The sequence below is a fragment of the Nuphar pumila genome, chromosome 10, assembly GCF_984573655.1.
Source record: "Nuphar pumila chromosome 10, dmNupPumi1.hap1.1, whole genome shotgun sequence".
NCBI lineage: Eukaryota > Viridiplantae > Streptophyta > Magnoliopsida > Nymphaeales > Nymphaeaceae > Nuphar > Nuphar pumila.
In genome coordinates this window covers 2,653,007-2,669,740 of record NC_143258.1, presented here as the reverse complement: position 1 = coordinate 2,669,740, position 16,734 = coordinate 2,653,007, and positions in this window count along the sequence as shown.

The following is a 16,734-nucleotide window of genomic DNA, read 5'->3' as shown; positions in this document are numbered from 1 at the left end:
ATGGAATCTGAATCCATTTACATGTAAAAAAGCTGATCTCATATGAGTTTTTCACCATCTGAATCTGAATCGGTATAGCCAACTTCTGATTAGTCGATATGGGATTCGAATCCAAACTGTTTACATCCCTAAGCACGGTCAATGGTTCAAGTTGGTGTAATTCTAGGTCATCATGACGCAATTAAGCAAAAGAATAAACCTGTTAGAGTGGATAAGTTTAGTTTTTTTTTTTTTTTAAAGAAATAAGTTGAATCCAAATGCATGAAAAGAAAACCAGACCGGTTTTGGTCAGGTTGGTATGACTAGTGTCACAAATCCCATTATTGGGATTTTATCAGCAAGGAAAACCCCATAATAAATTAATTTTCATATAAGTAAAATTTAAAAATTAAAGAATTATAAAGACAAAGAAAACATATATAAATATAAAAAATTAAGAGAAAGTGTTCAGATCATGTAAAATATTTTGATAAATTCATGATATTTTAAAAGATTTTGCCATTGTTTTGCCAGCTATGGTCGCCATGCCCGGCGGCGTAGTAAAACCCTGAGGGTGTAGACCTTGTCCCCCGCCTCCACCCTGGTCCACTGCCATCCCTACTGAGGTTTGAAGAACCAGTATAACTGCAGACAACAACAACAACAACAACAACAACAACAACAACAACAACAACTACGCCTTCATCCCAAAACAATTGGGGTCGGCGATATGAACCAACAAAGAAAATCATTATGGGTCTTCCACATGAATCCTTCTCCTCCATTCATTTCTATCCAATGTCATGTCTTCGGTGAGGTTCAAAGCATTCATATCCTTTCTTATCACCTCCATCCATGTCTTCCTAGGCCTACCCCGACCTCTTTTAACTAATATATTTTTCCATTTCTCCATCCTTCTAACTGGAACATCATTAGGCCTTCGTCGAATATGTCCAAACCACCGTAAACGATTCTCTCTTATCTTATTTTCAATGAGTGTAGCTGAGATGCGTATGCTGAGATGGATGTGTGAAAATACAATAAAAGATAACTGCAGACAAGATCTGGTAAAACGTCTTACATAAAAGTAGGGCTGGTAAATGATATGAACGAACTGAGCTTGAAGTGTTCAAGCTTGACTCATTCTTGTGACGAGCCAAGTTGAGTTCAAGCTCATAATGATCCCAAGTTAAACGAGTGGAGTTCAAGTTGGCTTGTCTATAAAAAAGATACATTGTTTTAGAGCGGAGATAAATAGGATTACAAACAAATAATATGTGTAAAATATATCTTAAATGTATTTTCTTATTTGCTACCTAACGAGCTTCTACAAGTCTAGCCGAGAAGTTGCACTAGCTATTTATGAGCTGAACATGAGCTGGCTCGGCTTGTTACCTAAACTCCCATACATAGAAAAGTGCCGAACACAACAGCTGACTCAAGAAGTAAGACTTGACCCAGTGAGTGGATAGTCCACCACAATGCCACAAATCTTGGCATCGGATCCTTATCTGGATTAAAATTCGCGATAAAATTAAAATCTTATTTTTTAGAAAAATCTTAGGAAAATAGTAATGCAAAGAAACATACATAAGAACATACAGAAAAACATGAGACCCACCATAATAAAATTTTGATATTTTAAAGTAAGTAATTTTAGGGTTGTTAGTGTGTCAGAGCTTCACTAGACTTTGGCAGGTCTGGACCCAGATCTTACTACGAGTTGCCAGTAATGGATCTAAGTCCAGGTCTAACAATTAACGTACCATAGGCAAAAACATACCTGGGTCTTATAAGGATAACACAAACTAGACCCAGATCGTACCATGAGTTGCTAGTAATGAATCTAGATCCAGGTCTGATAAACCTATCATAGGCAAAACCATATATACATGGGTCCTATAAGAATAACATGAACTAGACCTGGACCAGGCCCATTAAAATAAAATTTTAATAACTTTTACGTTAAAAAATTCAGGATCCTAATTGGAACAGATGTAGGATCTGGGTCTGACATGATATTTCATAAACCATGCCTAGCTCCATATGCTAGACTTTATGGGTCCAACCCGAGTAGTTGTTCGAACCTCTTTTTTTGTTGCAAACCCACGTCTTATTAGATATATGATATGGGTCATGATCCTATTTTATGGGTTTTATCAATTTTATGAAAATAGCAAAGTTTTCAGATATTTGTGACTATGGTCTATGACTATAATAGACAGAATAAAACTGAGGGGACCTGGTTCCCAGGGATGCAAATGGATCGGATCCAGTATGAGCAAGCATTTTATGATTGTTGGTTATTCCGAGCCGATCCGAATCCGATCTGTTTGCATAAGTGGTCCCGATTTGAATAGTTGAGATCAGGGCTTTTTGTGTTGGGTATCAAGAACCAAACTTTTTTTTTTGGCCATTAGCATGCTTGTCATGATGTATATGATATGTAGTGAATACATTTATTGAATAGCTCTTTTATGTATCTTCATGGAGAAATGGGACCCCTGACATTACCTTCATTAACTGCAACACTTCTAAAGTATTGGACCGGTTACAACTCCTGCTGCATTGATGTTGATTGGTCTTATAAATATAGAACCGTTTTCATTGAAAATCAATCTAGAATTGGTGTGCGTTTTACTAAATGAAATGGACATCACACTAAATTGGGCTTCAATACTCTGACCAATTTGCTGAGCCTTCTCTCTCTCTCTCTCTCTCTCTCTCTCTCTCTCTCTCTCTCTCTCTCTCTATATATATATATATATATATATATATATATATATATATATATATATATATATAAAGAGAGAGAAATGGGTCAGTGCACTTTTTGTGCCTACCACCAGTGGATAGGGGTTTTCAAGTTGTTTTTCAAAAATCTGACCCTGCAGAAGATGTATTCTGAATGATTTATTTGCTAAGAAATCATGCTTGGATTATGTTTTTTTTTAAGAAAAAAATTGTTCTTTTAAGCATTGAATATTTTTTTTTTAAATTGTAAACCGATGATTTTTGAATCTTATAAAAACCTAACTTGGTTTTGGAATCGGACTATCCAAAAGTCGATTCTCATACAATCAAGCATGTAGATCATATCTGTATGGCCAGATTTAAAAAAAAATAAAAACAATCTTTGCAAAGCAGGGTAGGTACAAGGCACCTACCCATTACTCTCTCTCTCTCTCTCTCTCTCTCTCTCTCTCTCTATATATATATATATATATATATATCAACCTTTTTACTAGAATTCACCATTTTTTTACAGGCAAGCGGGGTTAGGCGTGCAGACCCTCTACCGGTTATGCAACTGTACCATTGGGTTTTGAACTTGCAACGGCCCAACACAAGGTGACAGGTACTAACTGCTCCTACCAAACAAGCAGAGACCCGTTGGTGGAATTCACCACATTGAACACATCAATTCCACCTTCTAATCAAAACCAGGACATGGTTTGTTTTTCTTAAATGAGATCCAACAGAAATCCAAAATTTTACAGACCCTATCCAACTTGCTTATCTGATAATCCCTGATTTGGACTTAGGCTCAAAGCAAAGTGCTTGGTACCGTAGTCTCTGAAGGCTTCGCAGGGACAAACATGTAGTCTCACGAAAACTCACTTGCATTCTGCTTTCTGCTCCACTCACAAACTTGCACGCTTTGACAAGCTTTTGTAGTAGATCATTTTGTAAGAAAAAAAAACATATTTAGATTATTGATAAAGGAAAACTACTTTGATAAATTTACTAGAAGGATATTGAAAGTAGAAATAACGTTCTTCATGAACTTAATAAATTTTCACTAGATATATAGTGTACGAGTTTCAATCGTAATCTAGAACAAAGTTACCGGAAGCTTCTTAGATAGGTAGGAAGCTCGCTTCGAAAGCATAATACTTCTTGCTTTCGAAACTTGATGAGAACCTGGATTCTCCTAATCTTTTCCTATGCTTTCCACACGCTTCATCTATCCTTCTTATATGTTTTCTTACTCAACTTTTCATGTTTTTTGTCTTTTCTATCACTCTTCTCACTCGTTTCCACGTGCTTTCTTTAAACTGATAGTTATCATTTTTAGATTTTTGTTAAAAATTTAATTCTTACACTAAAAAAACTATGAAATTTAATGATAATAATTTTTATTTTAGTTTTTATTTGTATTTCATTTTGATTCTTGTTCAATTCTTATATTTTTCTTTTTTTATTCCTCACTTTCCGCTCCCTATACATTTTAAAATGCATTGCTTCTCGCTTCCGCTTTTAGTATTGTTTTCTGCTTCAACTTCTTAGTCTGGCAACCTTAATTTAGAATACTATAAAAAAACTTTGTAATAACATAACATTCCAATATAAGAAATTCCTTGTAGATGGCGTAAATGTAGTGAGTAGGAATTTTTTCACTAATGATTACACTATTGGATGGTAACCATGAGGCAATTCTATTAGCTAGACCATTAATATAGATTAAAAAAATAACATACTTGCCATTAATGAGTTTTTCTTATAGTCATAAACACCATTAGGAAGTAAGTTAAACCCAATGTCCAACTCATTAAAGATTAATTAAAAGCTGTATTAATTATCAGAGCTTTTCTTATTTATGAAAAGAGAGGTAGTTCATCAATGCAAGTTGCACCAGCTTTAGGGTACATTTGCATGCTGCGGAAACCCACACAACCCGGTGTGTTTCCGTCGGACCCACCGGAGCAACTCAAATAAGTTTCGGATCCAGAACAGCTAAATACATGGAGATTCAGATTGGATCAGGAACATACAAAAATTGCAAAGCTAATAAATCTAAGTGTAGTGCTTGGTGTGTTGATCTTTTTTGGAAAGAGAGTGTGTGAGAGTTGTGTATTTTAAAAATAGGCCCGAGACAACCGGCTGTACTTGATATTTTGCTATTATAATCTAAATAGATAATAGGGAAAGGTGCACAAGGAATTACTTCTAAATGAATCAATAAATCCTATGTAAGAACCATAGCATTTCATAAATCTCTTAAATTATGATTTTTTATTTGCAACTAAACAAAATTTGTCAAATGAAACTATTATTTAATTCTTATGTAAAGTTTTTTTTCTTACAAAAGAATAATTAAATCATTATTTAATAAGGTTTATGAGTTTTATAGGTTTTTTTTTTATTTAAAAAACACAAAATACTTTTGCTTTACTATGTCAAGAAAAAATTTATTATTCCTGAAACAGCAAAAGGAGATACATCAGTTAAAAGCAGCATAGCGTGGCACTCGTGCTATCTTAAATATTGCATTAATGACCATACTTTATTTGTGTCAGTATATGTTTGAGTAATATTTATTTTTATGAATAACTAATATTTTACAAAAATAAAATTATTGTATATTAGAACAACCGGAGGGCATAGTGATATAAGAATTTTCCTTCTCCAAAAAAAAAAAAGAGAATTTTATGCAAATTAACCCTCGTCACAAGTAAAATTTTGATCCAAATACATTGCAAACATATAGTAACACAAAGGTTAAGAAAAAAAAAACTCACCGAGGTGGTATCCCATGTGGTAAGCGGGGTCATGTGTTAAGCTGAAGGCCCAGGATCGAATCCCTCTGCCACATGGGGGCGGCTGTTGTTTTGGTAGAGCCCATCTAACCCCAGCTTGAAAAAGAATATGTTCTTATTCTCCTTATTTATACCTGCCATCATCGTTCCAACAACATAAAACTCTGAGGATAGGACCCTTGCCCCCAGGGCCTATGCTACACGTTGGCTTGCGTAGAGGGGTGACACCCCATGGGAATCGAACCTTGACTGTCCTTTTAGCAGCCAAGGCTCCACCCCACTAAGCCAACCCCCTTGGTGCAACTTAGTTGATTAAAAGCATGATTTTAGTAGTTGAACAAGGATAAACACATCCACAAATTAACAACAACAACAAGGCCTTCATCCCAAACAATTGGGGTCGGCGATATAAACCAAAAAGAAAATCATTTTGGGTCCTCCACATGAATCCTTCTCCTCCAAACACATCCACAGATTAAGATTAAAAAAAACAATTCTTTTTTTTTAAGTGGTTAGGACGGTTAGGATATAAGGACCTACCAATTACTCTTCTAACTTGTGTTCTTGTTTATTTAAGATTCCTCATATAAAACATCTAACCTAAATTTGACATGATTTTTCGAGACTATTGGCAAACATATTTCATTTTTTTATATAGCTCATCAACTGGCTATGGCCTCCAAGTTAGTTAATGATGATGATCTGATGTTACTTATATTATTAGGGTTACTCATGAGTGAATATGGGCTTTCAGAACTTCTTTGAATACTTGGTCAGAACCATCCACCCCTCAAATCAGACTTAATATTCTAGTTATTAAGGGAACCGAACAAATCAGCCAAGAGGAAACTTTCAAAGAGGCCAAAATAATAACCTATATAATAACCAAAATCAGGAAAAACGGAGCAATAACTAGCAGAATATAACTAGTGGAGAATTAATATTAAAGAAAAAAATAAGTGTTGAAAAAGAAAACTTATTGTAGATAAGATCTCCATTGGGGAAGGTAAGGAAGGGAGAGAACACAACTGGACCACCAAAATTGGTGGCTTAAAATGCTTGACAAAACTCCATCAAACCTCACCACAAGGAGGAAATCACAATTGTCCTGCATGAAGTTGATAGGTGCATGGATGTGTGTTTTCTCACATATGCATAACAAGACTCAATAGATAAGGACACTTCACTGTTGAACACCAAATTGGCTTTTTAGATAGAGCCAATGTGTACAAGATTGTCTGACTCACATAATTTACAAGGGGGATGATATCATGCATGATTCCATACCAAAAAGGTCGATTTTATAGAAAATATGTGAAACCATATCATAAAGGACAAGACTATTGATAAAAATATATCTTTGAGGTTGACGCACACTACATAGATCCAATGTACATGACCTTTCCATCCAAAAGAGGACCCCATACTTGGTTTTCAAACAGATGAATGATAGGTGCAGCAAAGCAAACCAAAAAAGCAAAACCCCTTTTTGAAATTTTCTTAAATTATATATCAAAAGAAAGCATATAAAATTCCCTATTGCTCCACCCCTTTAATGTCCACATGATGTAATCATTTATAAGGGCACATTCTAGGAAGCTTCCAAAAATCATTGTTAAATAGGAAGAGCCCATAACAAAGAGAAGTTTGGCCTTTGTGTTTGTAGAAAGTTAAGTCGCTTGCGTTTGCAATCAAACCACTTGCCTGTTTTTAGTTTACAGGTGAAGCTCTCACCTATGCCTATTTCTTACTTATACTTAAAATTCACAAGGTCACTTTTTTTTTTATATTTAAACAAAGAAAAACAGCGCTGGCTCTGCCTGCCAAACTTAGGGTCACTGTCCCGGTAGCGTAAAACTTTGTGTGCTTACCCCTTGTCCTCAGAAAGTCGTCAGGCTTCGGCTTGCACAAGAAGTGATGCCCATAAGATTTGAACCTAGATTGCTTGCCTAGCAAGTTAGACCACATTCCACTACGCCAAATCCCTTTGGGGCTCACAAGGGCACTTACACATTCGACGACAACAACAACAACAACAACAACAACAACAACAATGCCTTCATCCCAAACAATTGGGGTCGGCGGTCGCTTACACATTCATTTTTTTTATTTTTTAGACCAGTTTAATAAAAACCCTCTTTGTCACTGATTGCACATTAGCAGGCCTCAATGTGTAAAACCATGGAGGTCTTCTCCCCTATCCCCATCCTCCTCCATTAAAAAAAAAATGTATCCTCTTTGTCATCTTTACGGCAAGGGATGCCTTCATGGGTTTCGAACTATGGTCATCCCATGTCAGGTGACAAACACGGTTGCCCCTAACCAGGAAGCACACTTGCATAATCATTTTCAAGATTAACAATATCAAATTAAAAATTTTCATTCTACTTAATATTTATATAAAGCTTATAAAGACCACAATAAATGACAATGCAAAGTCTTCTTCCAAGCGATGTATAGAGCTTTCTTTTGTGGAAACTAACTCCAAACCATTCCTACCAACGGGGGCTCCCTTGTCTGGCAGGAGCAGTTAGTGCACGTCACCTTGTGTTGAGGCGTTGCTTGTTCGAATCCCAATGATATATGGTTGTATAACTGGTAGGGGTCTGCCTAACCCTAGCTTTCTCTGTCGAAAAAAGAAAGCAATTTCAAGCCTAGTCATTGTTAGGAGCAGGTCAGATCATATTGTATATAACTGATTATGAGCAATTTCAAGCCTAGTTATTCTTGAAGTCCCTGCTACATTTCTTACTTTTGATGGAGATGTGGGTTGCACTCTCACTATTCGGAAATGAGATGTGTGGTGGAGATTGAATGCAACCATTGATCGGTCTGATCTGGTGATTGCCCATCAATAAGGGGCTTCTCAAAGAGCCAATTAATGGAAGAGTTTGATTATCAGTCCCAAGGCCCACCATGGATAGATACTTGATAGCATCAATATAATCCAAAGTAGCATGATTTGGGTTTTAATTACCCGCCTTAAGTATGACAGGCAAAGCCAGTGCGGCTAGGTCTCTAATCCTGGGTAGGGGTGGCAAAACCTGACACGACCCGCCAACCCGCCTCTTAGGCGGGTTCGGGTTGAGCTTAAGCCAACCCGTTTAATAAACGGGTCAACCCGCATAACCCGTTTATTAAACAGGTCGGGTTCGGGTTGGGGGTATGCCAACCCGCCAACCCGGCTGACCCGTTTAATAAACGGGTTAGGCGAGTGGGTCAACCCGCCAACCCGACCTGCCAACCCATCTGCCAACCCGTCAACCTGACCCGTCGACCCGCCAACCCGACCCGCGAACCTGAGAACCCGTTTACCTGACCCAACCCATTTATTAAATGGGTTGGCGGGTCGTGTTGGGTTACCCGTTTATTAAACGGGTCGGGTTCGTGTTTGCCACAGCCGACCCATTTAATAAAGGGGTCGGGTTCGGGTTGAGGTATGCTGACCCTCCAACCCGTCGGGTCGACCCGCCAACCCGACACGATTGCCACCCCTAATCCTGGGGGTGGTGGTTTCTTCATGTAAATATAAAAAAAATAAACATAATAATTAACATAATTGCTTTCTAAAATACTACATTCAAACCAATGTTGCGCAAATTGGTTATGAACCAAACCGGTTTTCCAAAAAGGGCCTGAATCAGATCGAATTGAATCTCTTTGAACTCATCTATTTTAAATTTATTTTTTTAAGAAATACAAAAAATCATAATAAATTATCCAAAAATTATAGAAATGAAATAAATGGTGACTTATAGTGTTCAATAAAACTCTAAAATACACATCCAATGCCTCAACAAAAAATGATTATTTGAAACGAAAAAAATCGATTCAACCTTGATTTAGGCAATAGGGATACTGCCAATTCCCGTCGAATCGTGTGATTTTCAATGGGTCCTGGATCAGACCTTGTATTGAACCAATTTGATGCAAATGCAATTCGATTCTTACAACACCGATCCAAAAAATAGTATGATCTAGAGGGTTCGACACTAGATGGCTGTTTTGGTCTTTTTATCCCACTCCAAGCAATTGCTCGTCTATCTTCCTTTTGATAGTTTGTTTTGTTCTTTAGCTCTTCTAGTAAAGTGGGGATCAACCTAAGACCCTCTTGGTCCCAACCAATAAGTTCCATCATGGGGCCCACCGTTGTGGTTTCTAACTTTTTGGAATGAAAATTACTAATGTGTACATGAGTCAATCCGCATGGACAAAAAAGGGCCAACCCTAGTAGCTTTTGACCTCTTGTGGACAAAAGCATCCTTTTGCAGTGATGGGCCTTTGATGATAGCAAGGCTGCAAGTTTGGGTGTCCAACAACACATCCTTGGTTTGTTGGGAAAGGGTTGCAGCAGATCCAACTGGAAAACAGTTATTTACACCATTTTTTTTACAATGGAATCAAATTATAATATTTTAGTTAAAGTTTATTTTTAATCACTTCAATTTAAAACATATTTTCATCAATATATATATATATATATATATATATAGAGAGAGAGAGAGAGAGAGAGAGAGAGAGATGCTTGTGATATGTGTTTGATTGGTTTTTTTGCTCTTCTGGTGATTTTTTTTCAGTTTCGGCCCTATAAATGTGTTGGGCATCGTCGAAGAATCCACACTTGGATTATGTATTTTTGATAAAAAATTTGATATTTGGAGCCTAAAAAATTTATAAAGATTTTGTACCATTGAATTTTTGAACTTTATAAAAACCCACCTATGTGTCATAATCAAACACTTGAAGAGCTGATACCTATAAAATCAAGTATTTGTATGGTCAAAATTTAAAAATGGAATGAAAAAACATGAAAAACTCATCAAAACATGTATCACAAGCACCGGTCAAGTACTATATATATAAAGAGAGACAAGGAGGCCATTAAATAGTCCACACACCTGTCTTTCCCTTCAAGCATCATGTTTAAAATGTTTTTTTCTTTTATGGATCATATTTAAAGATTTTTTTTTATTAAATATGATCATATGGATGTGATCTACATGGTTAAAAACATATGAATAGACTCTTGGATCAAAGTTTTTGTATTAACATAATCTATCAATTCAATTGATTGAATCGATCAAAACACTTTTAAAACTAATTGCTATTTTTTAATTAAAGCAAGTCATTTGTTTTGAAAGTCTACACTGATTGGTGCCTATTGTTGCCTATGGAGTTTTTGAAGGGCTCTTTTTTCATGTTTTTCTCGAATCTGATTGTATATATGTGTTGTACTTTGCTTGATTTTATAAGAATGGATTCTTGTATCATTCGATTCTGATGGGTAGGTAGGTTTTTATAAAGTTTAAAAATTGATGGTGTAAATTTTTATAAATATCACAAATATTTAAGGCCTAAAAATCATATTTTTTTATTAAAAAAAACAATCCAAGTATTGTTTTCTAGCAAATCAACCATGACTAACACGTCTGTATGGTCAAATTTGAGAAAAACAACTCAAAACCCCCTTATTTTCTCACGGTGAGCTGTTGTAGACACTTTATAAGAACACAGGCAGCTACGCTATTCTCATATATATATATATATATATATATATATATATATATATATATAGAGAGAGAGAGAGAGAGAGAGAGGTGCCTGATGCTTTTTTGTGCCTACCTTTCTGACAATGTTGTGAACTACATGTTTGATTTTATGGGAATGGACTTTTGGATTGTCTGATTCCAACACCAACTTAGGTTTCCATAGGATTAAAAAATCAAAAGTCTACAATTTAAAAAAATAATCAATACTAAAAAATTAGTTTTTTCTCAAGAAAACATGATTCATGTGATTTTCCAGTAAATCGATCATAATAACCCCTATCCAAGCTCAGTAGGCATAAAGCACTCTCTCTCTCTCTATATATATATATATATATGGATTAAACTCTATTTCATCAAGTTTCATTAAAAGCTAAATTTGGATTCGGATCTACTGCATAAAAATTCAATTCAAATGTGAATCTAGCATGATCTGACCAGGATCCAATCCCTTTGCACCTGTAAGTATGCAAAGGCACATCGAATCCCGACCTGAATCAAAGCAAGCTCTCATACCCTTGTCAATTTGTCATTACCGTCCAACCACACGCACCCGACCCGTTCACGTCATCAACCCAGACTTGCGGACTCCCATGTCTCCTCCAGTAGGGGTGGCAAAATCTGACACGACCCACCAACCCGCTTCTTAGGCGGGTTTGGGTTTGGCTTAAACGGGTTCGTGTCGTAAATGGGTCAACCCGCCTAACCCGTTTATTAAACGGGTCGGGTTCGTGTTAGGGGTATGCCAACCCGCCAACCCGGCTGACCCGTTTAATAAACGGGTTAGGCGGTTGGGTCAACTCGTTTACCCAAACCCGACCCACCAACTCATTTACCCGACCCGCCAACCCGCCCCCTAACACAAACCCGACCCGCCAACCCATTTATTAAACGGGTTAACCGTGTCATGTCGGGTTACCCGTTTAATAAATGGGTCGAGTTCGTGTTTGCCACAGCCGACCCGTTTAATAAACGGGTCGGGTTCGTGTTGAGGTATGCTGACTCGCCAACCCGCCGATACGACCCGATTGCCACCCCTATCATCCAGGTCCCAGTGGCCCTCCCCTTTTACGATGGGCCCCACAGAAAATGGGACCGACTCTCGAGCCCTTTTCTTTCCCTCGAAAAAGGGGAAAAACGCAAAGTGGTCACGGGCGGTGGTGGTGGTCACCGTCCGATCGCTCTCAGTGACACGTGGGATAAGGTCAGACGCTTTCCGGTTCTTCGGCGACCAAATCTCCACCGTCGGTCATTCCGATCATCCTTGCCTACATATTTCAGGGAAGAATCATACGGTCCACGTGTCCTGCTGCTCTTGGTGGAAAATCTCCTCTTGCCACGTCGGATGGTGGCAGAGAATCCTAACGTCTTGAGTGTCTCGGTTAACATCGGGTTCGTATCGGTTTGTTCGAGAACTGTGTAGTGAATCGGATCGGGTTGGGCGAGATTTGCTTCCGGATTAGGTGAATGGGCCGGGCTTATCTCATTTGAAGCCGTGGTTGAGAACTGTGGATCGGGAAGGTCTAGATTCAGCCAGCATTGTGGTCTCAACCTCTGTGACAAATATCGCGATATTTATAAAAATATCGACAGAAAGTTTAAAACGGCAATTTCTCGCGAGATTTTCAAACCATGACAAATATCGTGATATTTATATTTTTAAAAGATATTTATCATGAAAACCCTTGATATTTTATTTTTAAATGTGTTTTATTTATCTTTTCTTATAAAAAATAATTTTTTATATTTTTTAAATTAAATTTTATTCCCGTGATTTTGCCAAAAAAAATGCAAGATTTATAAAAAATTTCAAAATCTCCGAGATTTTGCCGTTTTTAACTTTTGTCACTATGGTCCCAACTTTGAACAAATGCCAGAAATAATGTTCAGGATTTTGATAGCTAGAGAAAATCTCAGCAAAATATCAACATGTAAAATGATTATGATATACGAAAAAGTATACATGGTCAACTGTAAAACATTAAAATATTAAGACGTAAAAAAAAATATCATCTTTTTAAACTATTGTTGGTATTTGTGATTATTGATTGAAGTTGTTAAATTCATCATTATTAGTGGCGAGCATATTTTGGCTCATTTCCTAAGACATGGTGAAGATTTTATCTCTTATTAGTTATATGCAAGAAACTAACTTTTATGTGTTTTTTTAATAATCCAACGAAACACCCTCGCTACCATGGATGTGTAGAAATACACTAAAAGATAAGATTCAGAACAAAGAAATACGTAAGAAGGTAGGCGTTGCGTCCATTGAAAAAAAGATGAGTTCGGCGAAGGCCTAATGATGCTCGAGTTACAAGGATGGAGAAATGGGAAAATCTATTAGCTAAAAAAGGTCGGGGTAGGCCTAAGAAGACTTGGATGGAGATGATAAAAAATGATATGAATGCTTTAAACCTCACCGAGGACATGACATTGAATAAAAATGATTGGAGTAGAAGGATTAATGTGGAGGACCCAAAATGATTTTCTTTTTGGTTCATATCACCAACCTCAATTGTTTGGGATGAAGGCGTTGTTGTTGTTGTTGTTGTTGTTGTAACGAGACACCCTCGCTCCAAAATGATTGATCAAGTTGGTTGGTTTCTGGTTTGTAAAACCCTTGCGGCCCCCCTATTCTCGCCGAAGAGTACACTCAACTTCAATCTCGCGGCAAGGGATGCCACTTGTGGGTTTCCAACTTGTGATATTCGGTCAACTTGGTGACATCACTAACAGATGAGTGAAGCCTTTGTGGGCTAACTTCAACTTTTTTCACATAAAATCATACCAAAATAGAGGAGTTAATGGGGGGGTGAATGAGATAGATGAATGGTTATGTCACACTATTATAAGTGAAGGAATCTTGGGTTCAAATCTCACAGAGGTTACACCCAGCTTGTCTATCTAAAAAATTAGTGGGTTCATTAAGATACTCGTTTGTTTCATTTTCATGTAAAAGACTTTACAAGGAAATGAACACTGATTTTTACAAAAGCATGTCATCCCAGCTCATGTGAAAGCTTTCCATGTGATATCTTTTACAAGGAAAATGAACACTGATTTTTTACAAAAGCACTTTGCCACCATGATGATTTGATGTTTGTTTCATTCATAGTGAAAAAAGATTGCATCAGAGTTCTCAGCTCAGCACTTTCTCATACAAACCAAAAGAGACACTTTCCCTAGATGATGATTTGATGGTTGTTTGGCCATGAGAAAAGATTATATTAGGTTCCTATTTCTAACACTTTTTTTCGACAGAGAAAGCTAGAAGCAGATCAGGTCATGCTGAACATGAGCCTTTTTGCTCATGCCGACATCGTGGCCGTCTGTTTGCATTTTGGATGAATGCCACGTGGTTTTAAGCTTTTTAAAATGCAAATCAGATGGCCACGATGTCAGCATGAGAAAAAATGCTCATGTTTAGCATGACCTGATCTGCTTTCGAGAAAGCTGGGGTTAGGCTGACCCCTACCAGTTATACAACTATACCATTGAGATTCGAACTTACAACGTCCCAACACAAGGTGACGTGCACTAAGTGCTCCTGCCAGTCGAGCCCCTCCTTGGTGATCAACACTTTTCCCTGCAAACCAAATGAAGACAAAATCCCACTTGTCTTAGTGGAGGAAGTGGGCTGAACTTGACATGGACTAGTTAGTCTAGAAACACAGATGGCATTCTCCTGACAAGCTTAAAAGCCAAGTTTGGTTCCTCCAAGCACAATAATTGTGTCCAAAAGACTCAGATTTGTATTGGAATTCAGATGAAAAAGTAAACACCAAATCTGAAAAATACATGAAATGGGAATTTTTTTTTAAAGGCAAGCTGGAGTTAGACAGACTCCTACCAGATATCTCTTAAGCCCCATGTGGTGGGCCTTCAGATTGGCACAGGACCCCGTTTACCACATGGGATACTACCTAGGTTGGTACATTTTATGGGATTTGGTGGGGAAACCCTAAATGGAATCCGAATTTGATATACTAACGGGATTCAGTTTTTTTACCAAACCCGATTAATCGGATTTGAAATATGGATGGATATTTGATATATCTGATCCGTTGATATCTCAAACCTGACTAGGGATGACAGTGGACCAGTGTGGGGGACAAGGTCTCCACCCTTGCCCCGTTTCAAAATCTAAACCTTCATCCCCGCACGAGGATGGATTTTAACCTCCACCCCGCCTCCATCTCCGTTTCATGTCCTTCATCCCCGATCCAAACGGGGGTGAGGTGGGACCCCGTTTCCCCTTAGTCTATAGTCACCCCTTAAAGGATTGAGGACGGGGCTAGGCGAGAATTGGGATGGAGATGAATCAGAGCGGGGAAAAGCCTAAGTCCATCCCCGCCTCCAATCCCGCACGGGGATAAATTTTAACCTTCATCCCCGCCTCCAATCCCGCACGGGGATAAATTTTAACCTTCATCCCCGCCTCCATCCCCGGTCCAAACGGCCCGTTGTCCCCAAGTCCACTGCCATCCCTGAACCTGACCCAACTTGGAACCCTTGAGCTGCCAGGTATTGTATGGAATGTTTGCAGAGCACAAGGACCAAAAGAATTCAGAAGGCACGTCCTCTCATTGCCTAAGTTTGTTTGTGGGTCCACCAAAAATTGGGTTTGAAACTTTGAAGGCTTTGCTTTTAATATTTCGGCGCCCGCACCGTACCTCTGAACTATCAAAACAATAAAAATAAAAAATAAACAAAAAGGTTTTGAAGGATACGTTTGGGATCGCATCAAACGTGGCCGAGTTCATGAACTCCAGTGACTTTATCTCATCAAGCGGAAGCATCCAACTTTGCAAACGTTTATTCTAAAAAAAAAAAAAAAAACTTTGAAAACATTTTGATGTGATGGCAAAAACGTTTCTATGAACTTGTTTCATTGTTTGTACCACTTAGAATGGTGTTGCGATCAAACGTTGGACGTGGAGGACGCACAAAACGCCATCTGTCGCGACCTTTTTCAGTGTTAAACACCATTCCACCCCCTCCCTGTTAATAAAAGTACAAGGATGGGAGGAACAAACTTAAAAAAAATAAAATTGAGAGAGGAGTGTACCCCAAACCCTTTCTCTTTCTCTTTCCTACGTAGGCCGGAATGATGACCGACGACTAGCCATGTCGCCGGAGACCACCCACAGTTTTTTTTCTCTCTCTCTCTATTTAATAGGACGTGGAGATCTCCGAACGTAATTGTCAAAGAAGAGTTTTTTGCGCTTGATCTTCTCTTGGGCCCTATTGAAATTAGACGATGCAAGCGGTGGAGACTGATCTGGAAGACATGGTTGCTTACTACTTGGTGGTTTGTTTGGATGGCACGCAATGATGCTACTTTCCGTCAAATTCCGGTCATCTTTAATCACTTTGTCCATGAAATCCTGGTTGATGTATATGCAATATTACGTATGCATCTTAGAGACCTCTCCTCTCATCTGAACGACGTTCACTCAGCGGTGGTTTCTTCTAATCCTGCGGATCCTGGTTGAGTGGGCTTTGTTGTTTTGTTGCTAGCTGTCTGTAGTTTCTTTTCTTTAGCTTTGTTTTTTCTATATTTTAGTTTTGTTTCTTCTGTGTTCGGTTCATGGGTTCAACATTTTGTTGATCTTCATGAGTATTAATGTTGATCTTCTTTCGTCTCTCTCTCTCTCTCTCTCTCT